General features: G+C 31.9%; 1 protein-coding gene and 1 non-coding gene across 3 annotated transcripts in view; one reads left to right on the forward strand and one right to left on the reverse strand.

The window, feature by feature from the left end:
- Positions 1-25,521, reverse strand: part of LOC129749464 (insulin-like growth factor-binding protein complex acid labile subunit) — an 835,561-nt gene that overhangs the window by 577,198 nt on the left and 232,842 nt on the right. The window contains exon 3 of one of the 2 annotated variants that reach the window (XM_055744439.1): positions 6,803-6,921. The exons of the other annotated variant lie outside the window; for it this stretch is intronic. The gene's annotated coding sequence lies outside the window, so the exon portion shown is untranslated. The remainder of the gene's footprint in view (positions 1-6,802; positions 6,922-25,521) is intronic. 2 annotated transcript variants of the gene reach the window in all.
- Positions 3,588-3,730, forward strand: LOC129750230 (U4 spliceosomal RNA). The gene has a single exon (XR_008738361.1). It is a non-coding gene; the product is annotated as a U4 spliceosomal RNA (small nuclear RNA).

Consider the following 25,521-nt stretch of genomic DNA (forward strand, 5'->3'; position numbering starts at 1 on the left):
AGAGCGCAGAATAAAATTGCCAACATGTAATTACTGGTGAAGCCGCTCGCCAAGAAAGAAGGGCCTCTCAGCATCCGCGTGTGCAAATTGTCTTCTGTGTTCCTCCCTTGCCATGCCGCGATAATGTCAAGTGAATGGGCAACCAGCACCGGCATCAATGACAAAAAAGCGCTGAAACAGAGAGAAGGACCCATAATGGCAGGCACCTTAAGGGGGTAATCCGATTAACGACCCGAGAGAGCTCTCATCCGGTGACCAATAAGATTGCTAGAAGAGGGTGCCAAAAGCCGAATGCGGCCAAAGTGAGGCTTGAATGAAAAGGGAATAAGAAGAAAAAAACATTGAACAAGTTTGTACCACCGATTTTCTCTACCTCAAGGTTTTGGAGTTTTATTTTTCTCTACCTCTCGTGGTGTTGTTTTTTCCTGTGTCTACGTATAACATACATTCACGCTTTTTACTGCGACGACCCCCGTCCTTATGCAACAAGACCTTAAGATTGCGCTGTTTTTCTTTCTTTTCTCGAAACCGACCGTTGAGCTTTCGTCTTGCTCCGGACTGTGTTAAACATGGTGGGTTTATTGCACGGTAAGTGGTAAAAGGTTACGATATTCACAAGCATTAATGAACTGAGTAGCTGTAACGATGATTTCCCGAAAAAGGTCAGCGTGGGGGTCTAAATTTAGATTAGGGTCTCTACAATGCGGCGTAAGCAATACATTTGTTCCATGAATAAAAGAAAATCGGAGCAATTGTTGCTCAAAATGTACCTATCAGAGATTTTGACTGTTGAATCATGACTACAATATCAAAACGGGCATGAAATTATGTAAAAATGTAAAAAAAAAACTTTACATTACAGGTTTTTAGTTTGTGTTTCAAACCATAGATTTTCAAAGCACGTCATTGTGAGGATTTTTGGATTTCAATTTGAAAGACTTAAGAATTTACGAGTAGTGTATCCTCATCTCAACGACTGTGCGTCAATTTGACGTATGAGTCATGTTAACAATAGTTACAGTCAATATTTAAAAGAAAAACAAGGCTTGAATAATGTGTATTTCCTTTTTCTAAAAAAGGTTAACTATTTGTTTTACAGAATAAGCAAAACCTTTGAGGGTTTTCAAACTGCAAACTTGTGAATAAGAGTGAGTCGAAATGGGTTCATTTTTTATTTTCTTAAACCTTGGGGTCTTAAAAGCTTTGTTTTGAATCAAAACTCATCCATGATTTTTTAAAAAAAATTTAAGTAATGTTCACATGAGTAGATTTGAACTTTTACATTCATACATTAACATACTAATCTAAAAGTTCGAATTTACTTATGTCAATGTTAGGTACTTAAAAATTCTACTTTTTTTTTTCTTTATTATAGAGACTTTCAGCCTCGGGCTGGTTCGTCTCTTATAATTCTACAAAAAATCATGGATGAAATTTGATCCGAAACGAAGCTTTTAGGAATCCAGGATTTGAGAAATTAAAAATGAACACAAATTGACTCAGTCGATACTGTTATTTTTAGCTTGAATTGTATTTTTTTCCAAAAATATCTGACTTCAAACACTCTCGCTTATTTCAATCATAATTTATATGTTGCAAAAATTAGATCGAATCATGAACCCGTAGATGAACAATAAAAAATTATGAGACATGGTGAAACTTAAAAAAAGTTATATTTAAATTTAAGATAGTTAAGATAGTCAAAGGAGACTTGCTCTTTTGGTCAGGGTGTCCTAACAACAGAAGACAAAGACAAAAGAAGAAATTGATATTTGTTCCAGCCTTATTGAATAAGTATAAGTCATTAAATAAATATTAATAATATTAATAAAATAAATATTAATATTAAATATTAATTTTTTCGTGCTAAGCAATGATCAACATCCATTCAGAAGAAAAATTAATTTTCTGACTCTAAGAATCAATTAAACATTTTGGATTTTTTTTTTAAATAGGATTTAGATACTATTGCCTTGAAAATATGACATCAATATGGCATTAAGAAATTCATATTAAACTCTAACGATGGATATATTGGAATACATATTTTTATAGTTTTTTTTTCGTGTGGGAAACATTTTTAAATGATAAAAATGATCCTCAAATCACACTTTGAAAGAATTTTTAAACAAAGTGCAAAATTAAAAAAAAATTTTTTTTTTTTGTGAAAACAGCATTGTTTTTATTTTCCGTTAAGCCAATTTTCGATCTATTTAAGGGAAACTAATTTAAAAAAACAGCTGAAAAATCAAGTATACCCAGAGATGAAGTATCCTCATTCTCCCCTACAGTTTTAAATTCTTCAGAGGTTTTACAGAAAAATTAATAGTTGAGTAGCAGCAATAACAATTTTTTCAATAAAAAAATAATAATTTCAACTTGATAAAACTAATTTGAGTAGGAAATCACAATGAGCTTTTTGTGCTTCAGATAAATGGAAAAATTCGGAGAACACGTTTCAGAAAACATTAGTTCGATAATTAATTATTACGGCTTTATCGGTGATTTTTATGTTTTCCAAGTGAGAACAATTCAAAAATTTGAAAATTATAGATTTTTGTTTCTGTTTCTATTATATTTAGTCGTTTTCACATCCTAATGTCATTTGCAATTTATATCAACGATGCAGTTGGTCATTGAAAAACTTATCCTGCACAACTGTGACCGATCTTGGGCTCGAACTCACGGACATCGCCTCAGGAAGCAACTAACTTGCCAACTGATCCATATCACAAGCCCCCGAAAATTATAGATGGAAAAAAGAAGATTAAAAGAAAACTATAGGTGTTGAAAAAGAAAGGGGAGTAATTTTTAAGAATTTTCATCACATACTTAACTTTTGTTCAGCACGGATCAACAATTTTGAAATGTTAGAATCGGACAGGGTTGAGTCTAACACAACACAATAGCTGGTTGTTGGTGGTTTGCACTGCAAAATTAGAAATGCAAACGAACTCTATAATTTTCAAAATCTTGAAATTGATTGATTGTTTGATTAGAGAGACTTTAAAAAATCTTGAAATGATCTCACTAAGAGAACATAAAAGTTCACCGATAAAGACGTAAAAATTAATTATCAAAATGTTAGTCACGGTGATAATCTTCAAAAATAAAAGAAAACATACGTTCAAAAGTTCGAAACCTAAACTTTTTAATTCTCAGATGGTTTTCGCAAAAAAAATTACTTGAGAAATTGGTTTGTCAAAACAAATTTTTTGCTCAAAAACTCAAATGGATCTTATTTTAGAAACATTTTGACTACAACAAAATATCGAAAACGATTGAGTTTCAATAAAATTTGAAGGTAGTCTTAAGTTGCTAAAAATCAAAAGGTTTTTGGATTTTTTTTTTAAATCAATTCCCTGAATATGGAAACCAACATCGAAATTAACGGTAATCTCATCATAAACTGCTATTTTTCAATAGATTCCAGAATTGTTTCTAAAAACTAATTGATGAATTAAATTATTTTACATAAGAGAATTTGATTTAAATATATACATATATGGCATTTTGGAAGAAAATTGAGCATTCATGAAATAACAAAAAAAAAACTTAAAATATTCACGAAAATATTATGAAATAATAGCTTTGCGCAGTGGCGATATCGTAACCAATGAGGTTCTACCGAGGTGCGATTTTTGCTAGTTGAAAACTATCATGAAATAATGAAAAATTCTCTCATTTCAGCCTTGTATTTAAAAAAAATATTCATAAACGGTCTTGACCCACTTGAAGAAATGTCTGGATTTTCCCATTTTGAAAGACCAAATGAGGCTCGCACAGTCAAAGGGTATAAGTGCAAAAATGACAGATTTAGTGTTTTTTATGCTTTACGTTTTTCATAAAATTCAAACTATATTAGATGATTTTTAAATATTTTTTAAAATTCATTTACACAAACTTACGTTCGAAAGAAAAATACAAATTTTTGAAAAATATATGAAAAATGATCAAGCACAATAACTTAAAGTGCATTTTCTTTTAATTATTTTTTATGCAAATATACATATAAAGGTTGCCAGATATTCCGTTTTTTAGGTTTGCCCGCATATTTTATATGAAATTCGTAAAAAATCCGGTCAGGCTCGGTTGTTCGGATTCTATTGGGTATGTCCGGATTTTGCCTAGGTTTATTCTCATTCTCAAATCAAACTTTAAAGAACAATTTTGTTGTAAGCATTTTTATGTATGCTTCCAAAACGAAATATTTTGAGCGAGTTTCATAGAAATAATCACAAAAGGGTATTTGAAAGCCTTAAATAAGATAAATAATCTGCTTATAAATTTTGGTGAAAAAAGTATTCAGTTTTTTTTTCTTATTTTTTTTTGAGCAATTGCTAGGATTTGATCAAATTTGCACGGATAATGGTCGGATTTTTGTTGAGAATATTGAAATTGAATGCCCGGATTTTTCCTGGTTTTAAGATAAAAAAAAGGTTTTTTTTTCAGAACGCATTCGGGCCGAACTAATAGGCCAGGGAACCTCAACTTGTACCCCTTTAGCTCTTCAAAGCCTCATATAACAACATTTGCATGGATTTCATTCAGTTCCAGTTTAATCTTTGATTTAAAATATCAATTTTATTCTAATTTTGAAAATAATTTTAATAATGAGACTGACAAACATTATTTTTGACATCCACAAATTTTTCATGTTCATGAATCAAAACTTTCGCTACCAATTACACTAATTTACTAAACTTTAAAAAAAACTATTTTGCCGACCCAAATTTTTAATGTGAAATCGTGCAGCCTAGGATTTTTCGGCAGAGTAACTCAAAACGTCTAGATAACTGGTGAAAAACGTTTTTGAATTTGTAAAACTCGCCGAAAAATGTTGACTATTTTCTACTTTTTTTCAGCTTGACGCAAATAAACTACTAGTAAGAAAACAGAAACAAGTTTTAACTATTGTGCTTCTGATAGGGTTTTCTGAGCGTGAAAATGTTTAAAATACTCATAACAGACATTTTAGTAAATTATAATCGCTAAAAACTTGAAATGCACTTTAAAGGGCATATTCGATTCAAAACAACATTTTCAAGAATTTTTTTTCAAAAAAAATTTCTACAGGTAATTTAGATCTAGATCTAATAAACCGTACCTGTACAGCTCCAAAAATGGTACAGTATGTTCAAAGATGGAAGTTCTAATCATCCATATCTTTGTTAATCTTTTTATAACGGCGATACCTATGTTTAAAATTCTCATAGAAAATTTTGGATTGTCGAAGGTTGCTAGAATTTTTATTTCGCGTATTCGAACACGACAAATCCGAGAATTTTTCCAAAAGTCTGGCAAAATCCGGACATTTGATTACGAAATTGTCGACCAAAAATATAAAAAAATTTGGTCAAAACCCAAGAAACCAAAATTAAGTAAAAAAACTTAAAGTTTTTTTTTTATAGATCAACATATATCAGCAGATTTTTTATCGTTTTTGAAGCTTCCAAACACCGGTATGATTTTTTATATAAGACTTTATTCAAAATTTCGGTTTGAGGCATAAAAAAAAATAAAAATAAAAAAAAAATAAATAAATGTTTTATAACACAGTTTGACTTTTTTGTATGATTTGGCAAATAAATAAAGTGAATAAATTAGATTGAAATCAGATTTTTTTTTTTCAATAAAATCCCGGCAACCAGGCCGGATTTGACTTATCTCAACTTTTGTATGAAATATCCGGGCTGACATGGATAAAACCTTGCAATTTCACAAGCTTAAGATAAACTCATTAACTAAAAATGGATAACCTGTTTAGGCGAAAAACATGGATTCATAAAAATCACCGCTTAAAGGGTTTAACGTAGGGCAGATAATCCTATATTTACTTTGATTGTGTTTAAAGAAAGTTAGCCTTAGTCTAGCATTCTTTTTTTACCTAGCATGTCAATGTACATTTTTGTAATTTCATGGTCAAAATAAATGGTTTAAAATATGAGTTCACGTGTTAAGCTGTTGTGTGTGTATGCAAACCGTATTTTAATAGAGAGTCAACTAATAGAGCTATAAAGGGGCCAAGAATAGGAACGGGTAGCCAAGATTGCGAAAAGATTAGTCGAAATTTATGAGGAAATTATCTCAAACACTTCACATTGCTATTTTCAAGCTTTTTTAAAGCCGTCTATGCAAGTAAGCAAGCAAATGCATCAGATGACTTGCGAAAATGCATATTTTTTAATGTTTCCAATCTTAATTTTCATTTGATCAATTTCGTTTGTGATTTTATTTTTTATCCACGGTTCAATAGATGTACATAGACCGTAAGTTATTGATCATGCTTTGAACTTTGAACAAATTAAAAACATTTAAACTCAGATAATAATTTCTTCAAAATAATTTTTATACAAATGATTTTTTACTTGTAGATATTCAACTATAGATAATTCATTGTCAAACTTTCTCTGAGCTGTGCTTTTACCCTTTTGAAAAAATAGAAATGTTTTTAAAGTAAAAATTTAACTTTTGGAATAAAAAAATAAGCATATTTATTTAATATTCTATAGAAAATATACATCAACTAATAAAGTAGTAGGAATTGCTATTGTTTGAATATTTTGTAATGTCGCTTTCCTGCGAACATTTAAAAATGATCTTTTATTTAAAATCAGTGATTAAGAAATATTAAATTTTATGTCTCTCTTTCCAGATCGTAGGTGTGTACTGTATATATGTATGTAGTATAATCGCTCGTTACATCTACAAATTACCGATTGTATAATCGTCAACAACAATCTAAGGTTCATCCATCCAAGACAAGTACTTATAGGGTAAATGGTGATCGTAAAGTGCCCACCCGTATCGTGGCTGGTTGACTGGCTTATGGTACCCCAACTTTGGTGTATGTAGATTCGAAATCGCCTCTAAAGGTCATCGGTGAGTTGAGCGCGTCCGTCCGTCTGTCGAGTTTCTTACCTGTAAACAAACAAGAAAACAAGCGGATAATCGAAAGTGAACTTTAGGCTACTTGACATTTTTTTCGCACATACATGTATAAGCTTATGCTTAAACATGCGTATCATTATATTTATAGAGAAAAAAACAATCCGTTTTAATATTTGTATACTACGTGATCTCACCAGGCAGATTATTCAACCTTCCTCCGATAGCAAAAATCTCGAGAGAGAAAAAAAAATCGTTTATCATTACTACTAGAAAATCGCGTACTAGAGGCTCAATGAGGTCCCATTTAGCCACCATGTCGGTTCCACGAATAAAATAAGTAATATAAAACCGAATCTACATGAGAAAAGTAGAAAAAAAACAAGACTCTGCAACTGAGAAAAAAAAAATAAACGTTGCTGAGCCGGTCTCACATGGGAGATAAATGCATGTGAAGGGTGCTTTAAGCCCGCTTTTCTTAATGTAGTCATTTTGTTTTCCCAACTGCTGCGCCGTATTCCTACTAAAAGTAAGTGAAGGCTTCATAGCGAGGGAGCCTGCGGTGACTGAAAAGTTTCGTTGTAATGAGATATGCAGTTGCAGTTCTGGCCAGGTACCATCAAGGTATTCTCAGGGCGATGTGGTGGCTTGGAATGGGGCCAACATGCATTGCATCGGAGCTCAGGGAGCGACGTTTAAACTACTTTTAGGAAGAAGGTAACAGGGGGTGTTAAGAGTGTGTTGTCAACTTGCGTGAGAGATCTAGTGTGATTTATTTGAAAACCTGTTTCTTACGGAGTTGATATCTTTTAAGATTTATTGTTACAAGCCCGATGTAGATTTGAAGTTTTGTAATATATACTACAAGTACACTACCTCAGCTTTGCTTGTAGGTCAGTTTGTAGGAAAACATTTGTATTTGAAATAGAAAATAATGTCCAGTGTCGTTTTATGGCTAGTTTCTGCCAAAGTCGCTTGAAATTAAAAGGGTAAAATACACACCACAAAGAGTATTTTAACTTTCTGAAAGCAAACCTTGCCTTTAGAAAAACGAGTCTGTTTTCTGAATAATAGTGTAAAATGGTTCATTGGAAACTAAATAAGCAACACGATTTTATTGATATCATCATGATCTAACATATGATTCTCTTGGAATCAAAAGTTCATAGAAACTTATTCGTTTTTTTCTTTCAAACTTAAATTTCTGTTAATGCTATTCAGAAAAATCTAAAAAAATCAACAAATATAGTTTGAAATGCTAAAACCCGTTTGGAATAGGCTACTCAAAATCGATCATTTTTGCACTTCTTTTGGGACCGGAATTTCTGCAACTAAGTATTACGTTCATAGGAGTTCAGTACTGGTTTTAAAAATATGAAACATATCACATTCCCCTTTACAGAAAAAATAATAGAGAAATATTGAAAAAAGTGATCAATCTTACCCCGTTTACGGTAAGTAAGTATTGCTACCATCACACAATTACAATCAATCATGATATTTTGCAAAGAGGTAAAAAAAGCTTTTTTCAGAGCAGTGAACAGAGTTTATATTCATCCGAAAGCGTTTTTAAGATCACTTTCGGATGGATCAAACTTGGACCTAGCTTTGACATTCTGCGATGTTTTTAGCTGTTCTACTACCATAAGTGACCGGTGTTAATTATACGTGATTACACTCAAACAGCGCTTTTACCCCTTCGGGTCTGAGTATCTCATATGACAGACTTTTTTTTGTAAGTAAACAGACAAAAGACTTAAAATTTTAAAATAATGAAAGTGGCAAGATGCGCACAAGACCGCTGCAAAAAATGACTTTGTGCTCCCATATGTTTTTTGATGCTTTTTGGGTCATCATACATCATGCAGTGTAAAATTTGAGATGATTTGGTTGATTCCTGAGTGAGCGCAATATATTTATATTTTGTTTGGACATTTGTATGAAAGAAGAAATTTTTGCACATTAAATTATCCAGAACATTCAAATAAGCTTGAAATAAAGTAGGTCTTTGATTTTTGGTTTGGTTTGGTCCATTGAAAAGTATTTGAAAATGGCAGACTTTGCAAGTTAAAGCTTTTAATAATTTCATCAAATGTTTTTGCAAAGTTTATATTTATCAATTAACTCTCTGGCAATGCAAAGTCGTTTTTTGTGATTTTATATTCTCACCCTACGGTTACATAGGTTTCGAATAACGCAAAACGCAAAAAGATTTCTCGTACAAATTTCTACACAAAATTAAAACTTGTTGCGATAATTCAGGGTGGATGGATCGCTTCCAAAAATTTTATTGCTATTTCTGGCAGCAAAAACAACCAATAAAAAGTTCTAAGAGGTGTAAAAATTTAAGAATTGAAGTTTCCATACAAAGCATGCAGCGGTCCGATTGGCACAATTGTCGTTGTCTTCAAGTAACACTTATATTAAACACCAGAAACCTAACGAGCTGAAAAAGAGTCGTTTTTGCGAAAAGAAACATCACCAGGTGATGAACGGCTTATATGCATCAGATCAGGTATTTTTATAGCTTCCTATCTAATGTTTAAAATGTCTCATCATGTTTCCGCTTTACACCAATTTAAGTCACAAGACTTTACTAAATTTGTATGCCTAACCTCTACATAAGCTCAACGCAGGTGCTCTTCATACCCTCTTTAAATATATTTAAAAATAAATAGTAAACTATAGAAGGTTCCCGACAAATTTTGAATAGAATTCATAAAAGTTGTCAAACACAACAGGATACGCGGCTCATCTCTTTTTCGACCAATAAGTGTAGGGCAATAACTCTGGGTTTATGGTGCAACCACCGAAGGAACAATTATTTAAGTTTTCTATTTGATGAATAGAAACATCACTTTATCCAAGAAAAAAAAAATTGTTTACTTGTTCACTGATAATCTTGATTTTACTAAAAATGGAAACAGTGTTTTGGTCTACAAATCAATGCTTCAAATTTTGTACTAGACCCAAAGCAGGATTCAACTATAGTTTTTTTTCTACTAAAATCGAAAACAAATTTTATTTCAGCTGTATATTCGGTAAAATTGCCGATCAGAACTCGATGAATTGAAAAGTGGCGAAATCACTGACTTAGATTTTTTTCCATGAGACGTTTCCGCTGTTTTCAAAATTCTGAGTCAAGGAAAATAAATTCATTTTGCGAGGAGGTCAGCTTAAAAGTCTGAAAAATCCGGTTTCGAATCAGAATAAGCGTGCTTTTAATTTTTTATTTAATAACCGAACCTGTTCAAATTGCAGCTATTCATCTGATGGAGTTGCCAATAATTAATCCAAGGAAAAAAATAACCATGAAACTTTGAACAAATCAAGTCTCTATTCTACAAAAACACCTGAAAAGACCATGAAAAAAATGCATGTCTAATGGTTCAAACACAGTTCAGGCACTGGTTTTTGTTTGGTTCATGTCCATATATTAAAAATCAAGGAAAAACCAAAACCAATCGGGTGTACACTGAAAGGATTCGTCTAACAGGGCATACAAACATCAATTCCACGTAATGAAAATTTGCAAAATATTAGTTGAAAATTCACCAAAATAAATAATTAGTTCCTTGGTTTTAGTCTTCATTATTGTGATTTTTTTTTAATTTAATAGAAAATTTTCATCCAAAAATTAAGCAGCAGTTCGTTTTGTACTGAAATGTACATTTACCAGAACAACTTTTTACAAGAAAAATTCTCGTGCATCGGTCGAATCTCTGATAACTAATTTCAGAAAGAAAGTTATTCACTTCACATAAACATTTCAAATCTTGCAAATCCTTTGATCTCCTTTTCCGTTTCTGATCTAAAATCCCTTGACAAAACTGAATTTTCTGGATCATTTCATTTGCGATAACAAACGAGGCTTTGACCATTGCGGTTTTAAAAACCCGAGTATGGAAAATGGAACTGGAACTGAGCACATTTGAGGAAGGAAAAAAAGACTGCGATAAATTTTAAAATAGTCATAGAATATCAGAAACTTACCAAAGATACTGGTCAAAAATCACTATACTTCCGAGTTCTGCAATCTGGAGAAACCTGGAACTATTTAAATCGATTTTGCCGCAACACACGGCTACGGGTTAAATCTGCAATGATTTATTTGGGTTAGTGCTGGATGGTTTGATTCGCGTACTTAAACACTCCCAACAAACATTTTTGGTGCTTTAAAACGCCAATTCTCTGGAAGGAAGTTTTGGTTTGGTGCTGGAAGGAAGTTTTATTTCAGCCAAAAAAAGTAGGGGAAAATTTGCTAAACAATAACTTATTCAGCCTTCGTTCAACCGTTTTCGGAATCATCTAAAATTGACAGGCGTCAGATGTATAAGAGTAACTTTCAGCTATATAAGACAATCTGTTATTCAGTTATTGATCAGTCAATGCATGATAGCGAATTCATCGAAATAAGAATTTTTGTATCTACTTAAATGGCCTAGTGAAGAATTTACTTTTTATGCTGAAGACATTTAAATTTCAATTTCTTCATATGAATTTGACCTTTGTTGGGAGATATTTTGGTCGCTTAAGAACAACACTTTTCTTATGCCCCACAAAATTCACAGTTGGCTATGCGTTGTGCGGCATGAAACCAACAAATCGAATGCTCAATATTCGAGACAAGTTTAAATGTAGAAAAACAACAAAAGAGGGGAAAAGTAGCTGACGATCATAGGACAAGCATCGGTCAATCTTTTTTTTATGTTGATCCGCCAATTGACGTTTCATGTCATTTTCGCTGATTAATTTCTCCAAATTCAGATGTTTAAGAGCTGAACGGCAGCTTCTCCCTGAATTTTGGTTGCCTTCTTAAAGTATTACTAGATATTGTTTGAGTGGTTGTTCAGCAAAATAAGCTAAATTGTTATGAACATCAATACTTCAAATGACATTTTTTTCAGAGATAAATGAACTTTCAAGTTTAAAGTATCTGAAATCAAACAGTCAATCAAATGATAATTTTGATTAACATTGAAAATTCGTAAGCAAAAGGGAATAGCATTCATTCTTAAACTTCAAATATATCTTTTCAGGAATCAAATGGCTGGAATCAGAAACCACTATATTTAACTATAAAACCCGATTTAATACACTTGACAGTGTATTGTAGCCTTTCTTACAGCCTGTCAATTATATTTGGATACATATGATACAAAATAATAAACAAATAATAGATTTATAAATTCTGATTTATGATTGAAGGATTTCAAACGCATAGTCAATCCAAAATGAATTTAAGAAATGAAGATTCAAAATTTTTTATAGGATCAAAGTATTTTGATTTAATCATTACTTTCATATAAATAACATTATTTGCAACTTATTAAAGATTTTAGAATGACTGGAATCTGGATTCTGGAATATCTTGTATGATCCCGTTTCTATGACATTATAATCTCACTCAATTTACTCCTTTTGGAGTTATAGGTAACTTTAAAATGGAAGGGGTAAAAATTAAGAATACAATCTAAAAAAACCTGACCATGTATTTAAAATAATTCATCCTCTCAAGTAAAGGAAACAAATACATTGATAAAATTATTGGATAAAATTACAATTGCTAGATTTTACTACAATGCTGCAACGTAGGGTATCATAATCGGTAGAATTAAATTAAAAGATAACGATATTGATAATTTTGAAATGTCAATATTTTCAATTATGTCATTTTGCCAAATTTTGTTACTTTTGTTGATTCCGCAATTTTTTTCAATCTTGTCCATTTGGTCAATTATGTCAATTTGGTCTTTTTTTTTTAATTTTCAAATTTTGTAAATTTTGTGACTATTGTAAATTTTGTCAATTTTGTAAATTTTTTTCGATTTTGTCAAATCTGTCAAATTTGCCAAATTTGTCAAATATGTCAAATATGTCAAATATGTTACATTTGTCAATTTTGCCGATTTAATCAATGTTGTCAATTTTATGAATTTTGTTAATTTTGTCGATTTTATAAATTTTGTCACTTTTGTCAATTTTATTCAGTTTTGTCAATTTGGTCAATTTTGTCAATCTTGTCAATTTAGTTAATTTTGACAATATCATCAACTTTGTCAATCTTGGCAATTTTGGCAATTTTGACAATTTCGTCAATTTTGTCAATTTGGTCAAATTTTTCAATTTTGTAGATTAAATCAATACCGTCAATTTTATGAATTTTGGGAATGTTGTGAATTTTGACCATTTTGTCGATTTAATTAATTTTGTCAATTTAAACAATTTCGTCAATTTTGTTCAGATTTGTCAATTTTGTCAATTTGGTCAATTTTGTCAATTATGTCAATCTTGTCAATTTTGGCAATTTTGTTAATCTTGTCATTTTTGTCTATTCTGTCAATTTCGGCAATTTTGTTAATTGTGTCAATATTGTCGATTTTGTCGAAATTGTTAATCTTGTCAATTTTGTCAATCTTGTCAAAATCGTCAATTTTGTCAATTTTGTGAATTTTGTAATTCTTGTAAATTTTGACAATTTGGTAAATTTTGTCAGTTTAGTCAATTTGGTCAATTTTCTCAGTTAGGCTATTTTGTCAATTTTGTCAATCTTCTCAATTTTGTCAATCTTCTCAATTTTGTCAGTTTTGTCAATCTTGTCAATCTTGTCAATTAGGTCAATTTTGTCAGTTTTGTGAATTTTGTCAATTTAGTTAAATTTTTTTCTGGTCAACCTTGCCAAAATAGTTAATTCGTATTTATGTGCATGTTTCAGAAAAATCCCAAATGCTTCAAACTCTACTATTGAGAACTTGGTGGCGCTAGTGTTTGGATTGACTCCCAAGCCGTTATCGTCAGACACCAACTCCAACAACAATACGCAACAATTGCACAGGTTTTTCTATGCGAACGAAAAGCTTTCATCGTTCAACGTTAGATCTGAAGAGAGGAAGAGAAAAGGGAACGAAAAAACTAACCCGAGAGCTTAAAGCTCGAGAGGATTCAGTAGCATTTGTCTAATAAGATTCAATTTGCTTCCACGGGCGAAATTCTCTCCTGTCGTTCGTGCTTAGCCAGCGTTGCCAACCTTCCAGATTTTTCTGGAAATTTCCAGATTTTCATGTGTCATACAGAAATACAGACCTCATGTTGTCTGGTCCAGACTTTTCATAAATTATCCAGATTTGTCCAGAAATTTCTATAAGCTCAACGTTTTAGTTAAAAAATGCTATTAAAATCGAATTGCTCATAACTGCAAGACTGAATTTACTGTGAAGCAGAATACAGAAGTTATTTTGACAGCTGAATGGGTCTAACCTTTCGGTTGTTCAAGCTTCCGTTCACATAAACTCAGACATTGATTATTTTCTAGGAATGAGTATAGATCCTTAGACTACAACAATATTGCGATTTGACGACCAAAAAAAAAAAAAGGTCATCACCTACAAAGATAGCCATCCAGACTTTTCCAGACTTTTTTTTCAAAATCTTCCAGACTTTTCTGAAAAACAGTTGGCATCCCTGTGCTTAGCTTCCTGACTGAGCACGAACGGCACGTGAGAAGATGAGATGGTGTGCATACATCGTCCGCATCCCCATGTCGTTTTCCCCTTCTCAGAGCAATCTGTGCTTGAGAATCTATCGTTGGGCGAAGGATGGACTTAATATCACTATAGAAATATGCGACGTGAGGGTCTAGCCCCTATGCTTGATTCTATAATTCAGATAACATAATCATGACTCAGTTTACAGTTCGGCCAATGGCTGAACTGAATAACAAATGAATGATCGGTTTAGATTCACTCTTCTACGAATGGCCCATATTTGCACTTTAGTCATGGTCTTGTTTTATAAATGATGTGTATTAAATGAATTATGTCGGTGCTAAAGCTTTTGTCATGTTTGTAAATTTTTCCATTTTGTCTATTTTTAAACTTTTGTCTGTTCTCTCAATTTTAATCTTGTCAGTTTTGTCAGTTGCTGTCAACTTGGTCAATTTTTTCGAATGAGTCAATTTTTTCAACATCGTCAATTTTGTCATTCATAAAGTTAATTTTTTTCATTATTATCATTCTTGTCAATTTTGTCAGTTTTGTCTTTGTTGTAATTTTTTTTTAATTTTGTCTTTTTTTATCATTTTCGTCAATTTTCTCATCGTTTTCTCAATTTTGTCAATTTCGTAAATCTTGTCAATTTTGGCTATTTTTTTCATTTTTGTCAATTTCATCATTTTTTTCAATTTTGACAGTTTTGTCAATTTTGTGAATTTTGTTAATTTTGTCAACTTTGTTATTTTTGTCAACTTTGTCATTATTGTCAATGTTGTCAATTTTATGAATTTTGTCCATAATTTCATTTTTGTCAATTTGGTCAGTTTTGTTAATCTTGTTAATTTCGTCAATCTTGAAAAGTTTGTCGATTTGTCAGTTTTTTCCAATTTTGTCAATCTTTTCAACTCTGCCAATTTTAAGAATTTTGTCAATTTCATCAATTCGTTCAGTTTTGTCAATTGAATCAATTTTGTGGGTTTTGTCTTCCTTGTTAATTTTTCAAATTCTGTTAATTTTGTCAATTTAGTCGATTTTGATAGTTTTTGTCAATTTTATCAATTTTGTCGGTTTTGTTTGTTTGGACAATTGCGTTCATTTTGTCAATTTTATCATTTTTGTAAATTTTGCAAATTTGTCAATCTTGCCAGTTTTGTCAATTATGTAAATATAGTGAATTTGTCGATTTTGTCTTTGTTAATTTTGTGAATTTTGACAATTTGGTCAATTTTGTCGATTTTTGTCAGTTTTATCAATCTTGTCAATTTTGTCAATATAGTGAGTTTTGTCGATTTTGTCATCGTTAATTTAGTAATTTTTTTCCAATTTTGTCAGTTTTATCAATCTTGTCAATTTTGTCAATTCAGTGAATTTTGTCGATTTTGTCATAGTCAATTTTGTCAATTCTGCCAATTTTCTCGATTTTGTCAATTTTATAAATATTATCAATTTTTATGATTTTTTCAGCTAAGTGAATTTTGTCAAATCAATGAATTAAGCCAAGTTTGTCAATTTCGTCAATTTGGTCAATTTGTCAATTTTTTTCAATTTTGTCTATTTTGTCGATTTTTGTCAGTTTTATCAATCTTGTCAATTTTGTCAATTTAGTGAATTTTGTCGATTTTGTCATCGTTAATTTAGTATTTTTTTCAATTTTGTCGATTTTGTCAGTTTTATCAATCTTGTCAATTTTGTCAATTTAATGAATTTTGTCGATTTTGTCATCTCTTTTGTCAATTTTGTTATTTTTGTCAATTTTATCATTTTTTCAATTTAGTTAATTTTGTCAGTTTTATCAATCTTGTCAATTTTGTCAATTCAGTGAATTTTGTCCATTTTGTCATCGTCAATTTGGTCAATTCTGCCAATTTTCTCGATTTTGTCAATTTTATAAATTTTATCAATTTTATGATTTTTTCAACTATGTGAATTTTGTCAAATCAATGAATTATGTCAAGTTTGTCAATTTCGTCAATTTAGCAAAATTGGAATATTTAGTTTTTTTTTTTTTTCAAATTTGTCAATTTTGTCGATTTTGTCATTTTTGTATCTGGTCAACCTGGCGAAAATGGTTAATTCGGAGTTCTTTCCTGTTTCTTCAACTTTGTCAATAATGATTATTAGCTTTCCAAAAAAAAAAACCCAAATGCTTCAAACTATACTATGGAGGGCTTGGTGGCGCTACTGTTTGGTTGTCATCTTCCATTGGCTTCAGCAAGTGTAAGTTCAGATTGACCTCCAAGCCGTCATCGTTTTTCTCTAGACACCAACCCCAACAACAACAACGCAACGTTAGATCTGAAGAGAGGAAAAGAAAAGGGAACAAAAAAAGAAGCCCAAGAGCTTAAAGCTCGAGAGGATTCAGTAGCATTTGTCCTATTGGATTTAATTTGCTCCCACGGGCGAAATACTCTCCTGTCGTTGCTGCTTAAGAAAAAGCTTCATAAGCACGAACGGCACGTGGGAAAATGAGAGGATGTGCATACATCGTCCGCGTACCCGTGTTGTTTTCCCCTTCTCAGAGCAATCTGTGCCTGAATATAATGTTGGGCGAAGTTACTATCGCTTTCGTACCATGAAGTGTGGGCATGACGTACTCATCAACGACTTCTTTAATTTCGGGGTTGTACCCCTTGGTGCAAACCATTTTTATGTTTAATAAATCGGAGCTTCGGTTCCGAAATTTTTGGAATGGTTCGGTTGCAAACTGAACCATTAATAGGAAAAATTGAAAGATTGGCCGGGAAAATTATAGTTGTCGTCTTCCTCTCACATGGTTTCTGTCACGATGACATTGAACCTGAGTGGGAGTGAAGCCTGTCTGTTCTCCCTTCCACACATCGACAGATCCATACTACCTGATACCTGAAGCGCGTATCTATGACGTCACGTATAATTTGACGTCATATATACGATAATCTTGATTTTAGTGATTGCTGGTTGTGGCTAGCAATCCAAATTGACACGTTTTTTGGAGCGATGATTTTTGATATTTACTATGAAAATTTAATTTTCAAACTATTTTGTATTTTTTTCTTTCTTTTATAGGTTGAAGAAGAAAAAAAATCAAATTTTTCAAGATAAAAATCATTTTTATTGTACTGCTCAGTTTCACAAAAACGTCGAGAACAAAGTTTACAAAAATTCACACAAATACACACAAATACACAGACATCATCAGAACTCATCGAGCTGATTCGATAGGTACCTATAAAGGTATATCTAAGACCCATAATTAATGATCTCCCAAATCGACCGATAACTATACCTTTCTGAAAGAAAGGCAAAAAAAAATGTATTTGTCAATTCGGGGTTAAAATTCAAAGATATTTCGATAAGCATAAGAATCAGAATCCAAGATACATTTAAGACTCCGAAATTTTGGAATTATTTTCATCTATTCTTTTTATTTTTTAGTTATGAAAGTTTTCTTACCTACACAAACCACAAAAATTCAGAATGTTACATTCTATCAGGTTACAAAGATCAAAAACTCAACGTTGCGTCCATTTGCACCAAAACCTCGAACATCTGTGGCGAAATTGTTGTAAAATAAAGTGGAAATTTTGATAACCTCTCAACGTTTCGAAATGAAAAATAAAAATTTTGTAAATAAAAATTATCTGCGGTATTACCTCTAGATTTTGCTAGAAACTTCAATTAAAAATTGCGGTGGCAAACTTTTTCTCTCCTTTGCTAATATTTTAGCGAACAAATTTCACTAAAATGATTGCTAAATTTCTAGCTCGTCAAATTTCAGCAAAGTTTTGCTGAATTCTGGCCTCGGAAATTTTGTGGGCAGCTCTCGGAGACAAATTTGCTGAGCATTGCAGTAATTTACATTTAGTTTTCGCATACTCATAATTTTAAGTTAATTATTGGGCCTTGAACTCCCTGATGATCGTCAACCGTACTTGCGCAGTGATAAACTGATATAACATTGCCCCATAATTCCATCAACCTTAGATTCGTGTCTTAGCTGCTTAGTTAGTGTTTAACACACGCACTGGTGGTGATGGCACTAGTATTAAAAAATTACCCCACGTGTTCATATGACATCTAGAAAAATATATAGAAATTTCATTATCAACCAAGCATTTTTAGCCTGCTTTAATTTCTCTGCGTACAAAAATAAAAGTTGCTATGGTTTCTCAATTTGTGTTACCTATGTTTTCCTTCCAGTGAAAAAAGTTCCCGATGATTGAAATGTACTAGATTTATTAAGCTTTGAAATTAGAGGAACAAAATTTGAAACGTTCCTACATACGAAAATCAACTCTTCATATTAAAAAAAAACGATTCCTATCTTTTGAATAGTAAAATTTTGAAAATTAATTTCACACTAGAATTGAAATTAATGTTAAACAGGTTTTAAAGAAATTATTTTAGCAAATGTATGAATGTCGAGATTTTTAAAATTTTCTAAGTGTAAATGTTCTATATCTTATTGAGGAAAAAATTCACAGTTCTTTAAAAAAGGATCTTCTGACGAATGATTTAAGAGGGGTGGGTAGGGTCTAACACTTTCAAAAATTCGATTTTTTATTTCTTTATTTTCTTATTGTAAAACATTTCAAGAATGTTGTGTCAAATTTTCAAGTCAATTGAAGCAAAACTGTAGAAATTATAGACCTTTATCTCATCCTATCTAATACTGCAAGAAAGCAAGAGCAGAAACTTCAAACGCGTTTTTCTCGAAAGCACATTTTTAAAGTCCGTGGACATCGTCATTTGAAAATGACTTATCCGATTCTTTTCTAATTTGGAACATATTTTCTACAAATAAAATAAAAGACCCCATCCTTTTTTCTTTTTAGTTTTTTTTTACTTTGGGGAGATTTAACAGATAAAAAATTGAGGATTTTTTTGGTGAAAAATCGTTGTTTTTACTTCAAACAGCCACAAAAAATTCATAAAAAAATTTTTAAGTTAAATAAAAACGTTGGGGTCCAGAAAAACATCTATTAAAAATATTTTGCTCTGATTTTTAGACTTCAGATGATTCTGTGCTGAGATACAGTGTCTACCGCAAATCCTGTTTTCTTAAAGGCATCCTCGAAAGTGCTCCGTCACCGGTTCATTTTTCAATATTTTTCTACGAAAAAATTACTAAATGTTCTTTTAACAATGCTTTGTATAATGCAAAAAATTTGAATTCATTTGTTTGAACAATAGCTCTAGAAAAAAAATCGTGAAAATTTTGTTTTTTTTACCCGTTAGACCCTACCCCCCCCCCCCTTAATCATCAATAACGGCGCCGGCCACGTCCTAGTAGTCAATAGATAGTTTAGAAAGAGAGAAAGGGATGACAGAAATAATTCGTGCTTTAGGACCGAGGTTACCTCTGCATCCTAGCAAAAAATTTTGGACTGGAGATTTGGGTGAAAGGATATGATCAGGAGACACTTTTGACTAGTGTAATCGAATATTTTAACCTATTTTTTACGCTCTTATCGATAGCCTTGATTTCAAAATAAACGAACTATTTGTTTGAATTTTAATGTACTCAAAAGAAAAATTTTTTTTGAATGTTCTTGTAGCGCCACTCGCCATTGAAAAAGCTTTTATTTTTTATTTGACTTAGGTTTTACCTGGGTTTTGTTGTTAGTCAATTTCATTCAATATTTTAGTTTTTAACACCCTCAGATATACAAAGATATAAATTCTGTGTATGAATTGAATTTACGATCAAGAATCTGATAAACATTTTAATTTGTTTGTCACTAGTGAATCAAGAAATGAAAGTCCATTACAAGAAATCTTTCGTGTGGTTCTATTCAAGCTGTATAATAATCACAATAATAAGCCTATTAGTATTAGAAGTCTTGCCAAAATATAAAATTTTTCCCAATTTACTCATTAAGAACATTGTCACTTCCAATGATTTAAAGAATAGAATTGTTTTTAAAGGAGAACAAATATGTTTAAATATTGTTATTCGATTGACTTACAGCAATTTTTCTTTTTTTGTGCTAAGAGTCCTTTTTAAGAATTTTCAAGATTTCAGTTATCAAAGCTAATTTTGCTACTATTTTCATTTATTTTCATCTTCATTTCAATTAAGATACACCGGGGCAAGCGCAAACGGGTTTTACCATAGTTAAACTTTTAATAATCTAAGATAACAATGTAAATCTTTAAAACAAATCAATTTTGGTTTGTTGCATAACGAAATCAGTTATTAACAAACTCTTGTTGAAAATAAAATATATAAACATGTTGACATTTTTCCCGTTTATTCAGGCAAGTGAAAACACAATGCTTTCTCTGAACTTATTCATTAATATATCTGCAATTTTTCTGCAGTATAAGTTAATGGTTGATACTCCACTTTTACTGAACGCTGTTTTAAGCAAATGACCTTCATTTACAAAGACATTTAATAAGGAAGAGGAAGGTCATAAAAGGTGGATTAAAGGCGCGTTTGAACTTATTTCACAATTTGAAATGACAGGATGTAATTTTCAACACTCAGGGGTCATATTAAAATTTATCAAAAAAAAAATCCACTTTCACTGGAATATCAATCCAAAAGAATAAGGAACAAAAGTCTCTTCTATGGAGCCAAAGTTTGTGAAACAAAAACATAAATTTTATGTTAAGTACGTACTTAAATTGTGTGTTATCAAACAGTACAATGTTTTTCGGTGTTAAAAAAAAGTTTAGGTCATATTGTCGGATTGTTTATTTGGGCCAAACAATTTATATATGAAGAAATAAATTCTATATTTTTTTGTAAATGTAGAACGTTTGCACTTGCTCTAATTTACCTTCTCAACTGAAAACTCTTCCGGAAAATGCGATCTTCGATCTATTTCTGTTGAAAACATCTTATTCTTTTTTCTGTAATCGATAGGAATCAAAAATCACCTTCTAGGAGTATTGGATTACAAAAGTGTATATAAATCTTCGCGTTTTATTTTTTTCAAACGTCCGCAAAGAGTAATACCATTATATCATATGCATCAGTATGAAATTCATATTTTCAAAACAACAATTTTTGCTTTAAATCACACGAAATGAGAATAGTTTTAATTTTTAACATCATTTCGGTATATGTTTTTGATTCGACCAGCAAAATATTAATCTTGATCACATCTAGGCGTCATTCATTAATATGTGCTGTACAAATGAGCTAGGAATGAAAAAAAATCACATCAAGGCTTCATAGCGCCACCACGTGTATTGACAGTATGCTTGGTTGAGAAATACGCGCCCAAATGTTCCCACTAATCAGTATGCTATGCCATGGTTACTATTCTCTCGCGACGTTTACTCGCCGCGACGCCTCGACCTTGGAGACGAAAAACAAACCGCCCAAAGGAAAAAAAAATCTCAAAAAAAATGGACGCCATGACTTTTATTTGATTCAAATTTTAACAAATTTAATTATTACGGACAATTTATGCGACTTTTTGTTATTTTTATTCAATATAAACCGATTCGCATGCCTACAGAATATTCTAAAAATAGTTTCATTTGAATCCTTAGTTACAAGAGAATTTTATATAATAGATTTTACTCCAGGTACTCCATTCAAAACCTTGAAAATTTGAAAAAATGATAAATCTATATTTCAAATGGTTCAATTTTCAGTACATCTAATAATTTTGATAATATTTATGAATGTTTCAAAAATGCTACCCTTCCTGTTCAACAAATTTTATTGAAGATTGTCTAATTTTTTTCACATTTTTTGTAGAGAGTCCACTTTTGAAAAATTATCATAAATTTTAAGAAAAAGAATACAACCAATGATGCAAGAACTTGTTCGTTTTGAGATATTACTAAATATCCTTAGCTATGAATTTTACGGATATGATTTTGCCAATATTGCATTTAAAAATTAACTGATTATGCCAAAAACGAGAGCCTATGCAAAGTACTATTGATGAAAAATAGAAAGAGCGTTCTTTATTTGATGAAAACAATTTGATGCACTGAATGAAAATAAAATCATCAATGCGTGCAATGGCATACAATGGATAGGTATGTTCCACTGTTTTTAAAGTTCTAAATAAGTCCTTTTGAAAGCTTCCTAACATACGAAGGAGATATAAATAATATTTTGTGTGGTATATTACTAAAGGGCTAGAAATGAATCATAAATCATTCCGTGAAATGAAAATCCCGAAGAGAAAAAAAGACGTTATGGAGCAGCATATCCAATCGTTTTTTTTCTTCCATTAGTGCAACCGATACTAAATGAAGTCTAAACTGTCTAATGAACTGTATTAGACCCTAAAATAGGGCAAAAAAATGGCTAATCTTATTGAAACGCCACCGCATTGCTGCACCCAATTCTCTTTAAGGTTTCCTTCAGACAGAAACTGTTTAATACGGCCGAAAAATCATCTCTCCACTTTGTTCAGCCCTTATTTGTCAAGTGAACATTTGAGTGGAAGATGGAGGGAGGCAGCGGCTGTTTTGTTTTTGCAAATTAGCTACAATTGTCTGTTGGTAAGTAGATACTCGAGAAGCAAAATACAGGTCGCAGGTTCAGCCTATGCCGATCCTTTTTTTCTGAACTATTGCATTTCATTGTGGAAAATGTCTTTCATCTGGTAACTCTACAAGATGTTGAAACAATCTTGATCGGTGGAGGAAAAAGTCGCGGCGCGCAACGAAAGGGTCACGATTTGCTCGTTTGCAGTTAAAATGCTAAATTGAATGAAATTGATCGTTCTCATTCTTCCCATCAAATCGATTGCAACAGAACAGAAGCCGATTGAGGAGTCCTAGACGGAAAAAGGGGGTGGTGAATTCATGAAGAGGAATTAATTTAGACGAGAAAAAAGTGGGTAGGTTTGGAATCGAAGAAGAACAGCTCCAGGCGTGGGTTTTAAATCTCTCAACCACAACATTTCTATTTCTAAAAACAGTGCACATTGGAATAGTTCTCTCATTAAATGCGATCAAGCGCTATGGCTCCAATGAATGGGAGAATTTCGAGGGGTTGAAAGAAAAGGGGGGTGGGGGGTGGGTTTCGAATCCAATCCAGAACCCAAAGACAGATTTGGGAAAGCGTTTCGATCGTACAAGAATCGAGCCGCTTTTGATGGGTGAAAGGCTGACAAAATGGCATCAATGACTTTGCTTGGCTTGGGATGGCTTTCAGTGGGGAGAGAAGTCAAAAGGCGTGGGGGGATGAAATCAATTCCATTCAATAGAAAACTAATTGAATAATAGAGAAGTAAATGATTGCTGCTTCGACTGAAATGTGTGGCCCATAACTGCAATGCAATGGTGCTGTCCTGAAGCTGTATTCTGGGTCTTACAACGTACAAATAGAACCAGGAAGGAGGAACTTTGCCTGGGAAAATCGAATGCTGCACCGAGAATCGTCGTCGTCGTCGTTGGGAGCTTTTCGGAGTGATTGCTTTCGTTCGCTCATGGATTGTTGTCGAGAATCGGTTTGTGTTTTGTGCTTTTGTGCTCCGGGTAGGACCCAACTGTTTTCCGGAAAAGTTGTATAGTGAACACACACCAAACATTATTTGTGCTTTCGTTTGCAGTTGATATTGAATTCAGGGGGCGCCGGTTGTTGGCTTTCTGGACAAAAGCGATAATGGAGAGCTTCGGCAAGGGTTTTTGCACAAGCGGTACCACAAACGGGCCATCGTATCGAACTGTTCAGCAGCTTTTCAAGATTTATCCACTCATTTCGGGGTAAAGACCATTTTACTGCTAAATTTGCGGGGAGATCAAATCCAATGAGATACTTTTATCCAAAATTTTTATAAAATTTATTTTTTTTTAATTTGTTTTTGGGTTCAATACTACACATAAAAAAATAAAAATTGAACCAAATTTGTATCAAAATTTTAAATCATCAAGCTGTTTTTTAGAAAAAAAATTTTTTTTCTTCCAAAAATTTAGTTTTTAACTGACCAAAATGTGTACATAGCGTATTTTTTTAATATCAATGCCATCAAACGATGCGGATTTTTATGCACTTAAACTTTGCTGAAAAAAACTGTAGTTTGTCACATTGTGTGAAGAGTTATTAACGGTTCAATCCTTATTAAAAATCACAATCTAGGATATGTTTTATACAATTTATCAAATTCGTCTTTATATTACTTGAAAATCGAAACACTTGCAAAAAAGACTGAGATGATTCGAGGTAATCATCAGAAGGCCCTATGCCAAATTTGAGCTGAATCTGATAACGGAAAGGAACTGCACTGAATCTCAAGTGTGAAAGGGATTCTGAGACATTGTGTTCTGAAGAAGCATGAAAAACTGCTTTTTCATGAAATTTTTTTTTTTACAACTCGATCGCATATTTATGTTGATGAAATCAAAATTTCAATTAAGATTATCATTTCATCTGAAGACTGCAGCTCGATTGGACTTGAAACGAAAAAGTTATGGCAGTTCGAAAATTGTGTTTTGTTCGCAAATTGTCGTTTACCACGCAATGAGTACATTTTACTCATTGCGTTTCGTATGACAATTTGTGACCAAAACACAATCTTTAAAACGCCATAACTTTTTTCTGTTTTTGACCAACCGAGTTGCAGTCTTCAGATGAAATATTAGTCTTAATTGAAATTTCAATTAAATCAACATGAACAAGCAATCGATTGGCAAGGAAAAAAGTATTTAATGAAAAACCAGATTTTATGCTTCATTCTTGAGATTCAGTGCAATTTCTTCCCGTTATCAGATCAGCTCAATTTTTGACTATGGCCTTATGATGATTCCCTTCAAACATCTTATTATTTTCTTTGCAAATGGTTAGATTTTCAAGTAAGTATTTATTAACAAGAATTTGATATATTAAATAAAAGATATCCTAGATTGTGATTTTTAATAAGGATTGAACAGTGAATATCTCTTCACACGATGATTCAAGCTAAATACTTTGTTCGGCAAAGATTAAGTTAAATTTACGCTTGGTACATATTTTGATCAGTTGAATACAACTTTTTGGTCAAAAGATTTTTTTTCTGGAGAATAGCTTGCTGATTTTAAATTTCGATACAAATTTGGTTCAGTTTTTATTTTTTACGTACAGTATTTAATCTAAACAAAATTTAAAGAAATAAAATTTTAAAATTTTGTGAAAATTATTGGACCGAGAGTTTCTTTAAAATCAAACCTTGCAAAAGTGGTATTTTTTCAAAAATCGCATTTGTGG

The sequence above is a fragment of the Uranotaenia lowii genome, chromosome 2 (genome assembly GCF_029784155.1).
Source record: "Uranotaenia lowii strain MFRU-FL chromosome 2, ASM2978415v1, whole genome shotgun sequence".
Classification (NCBI taxonomy): Eukaryota; Metazoa; Arthropoda; class Insecta; order Diptera; family Culicidae; genus Uranotaenia; species Uranotaenia lowii.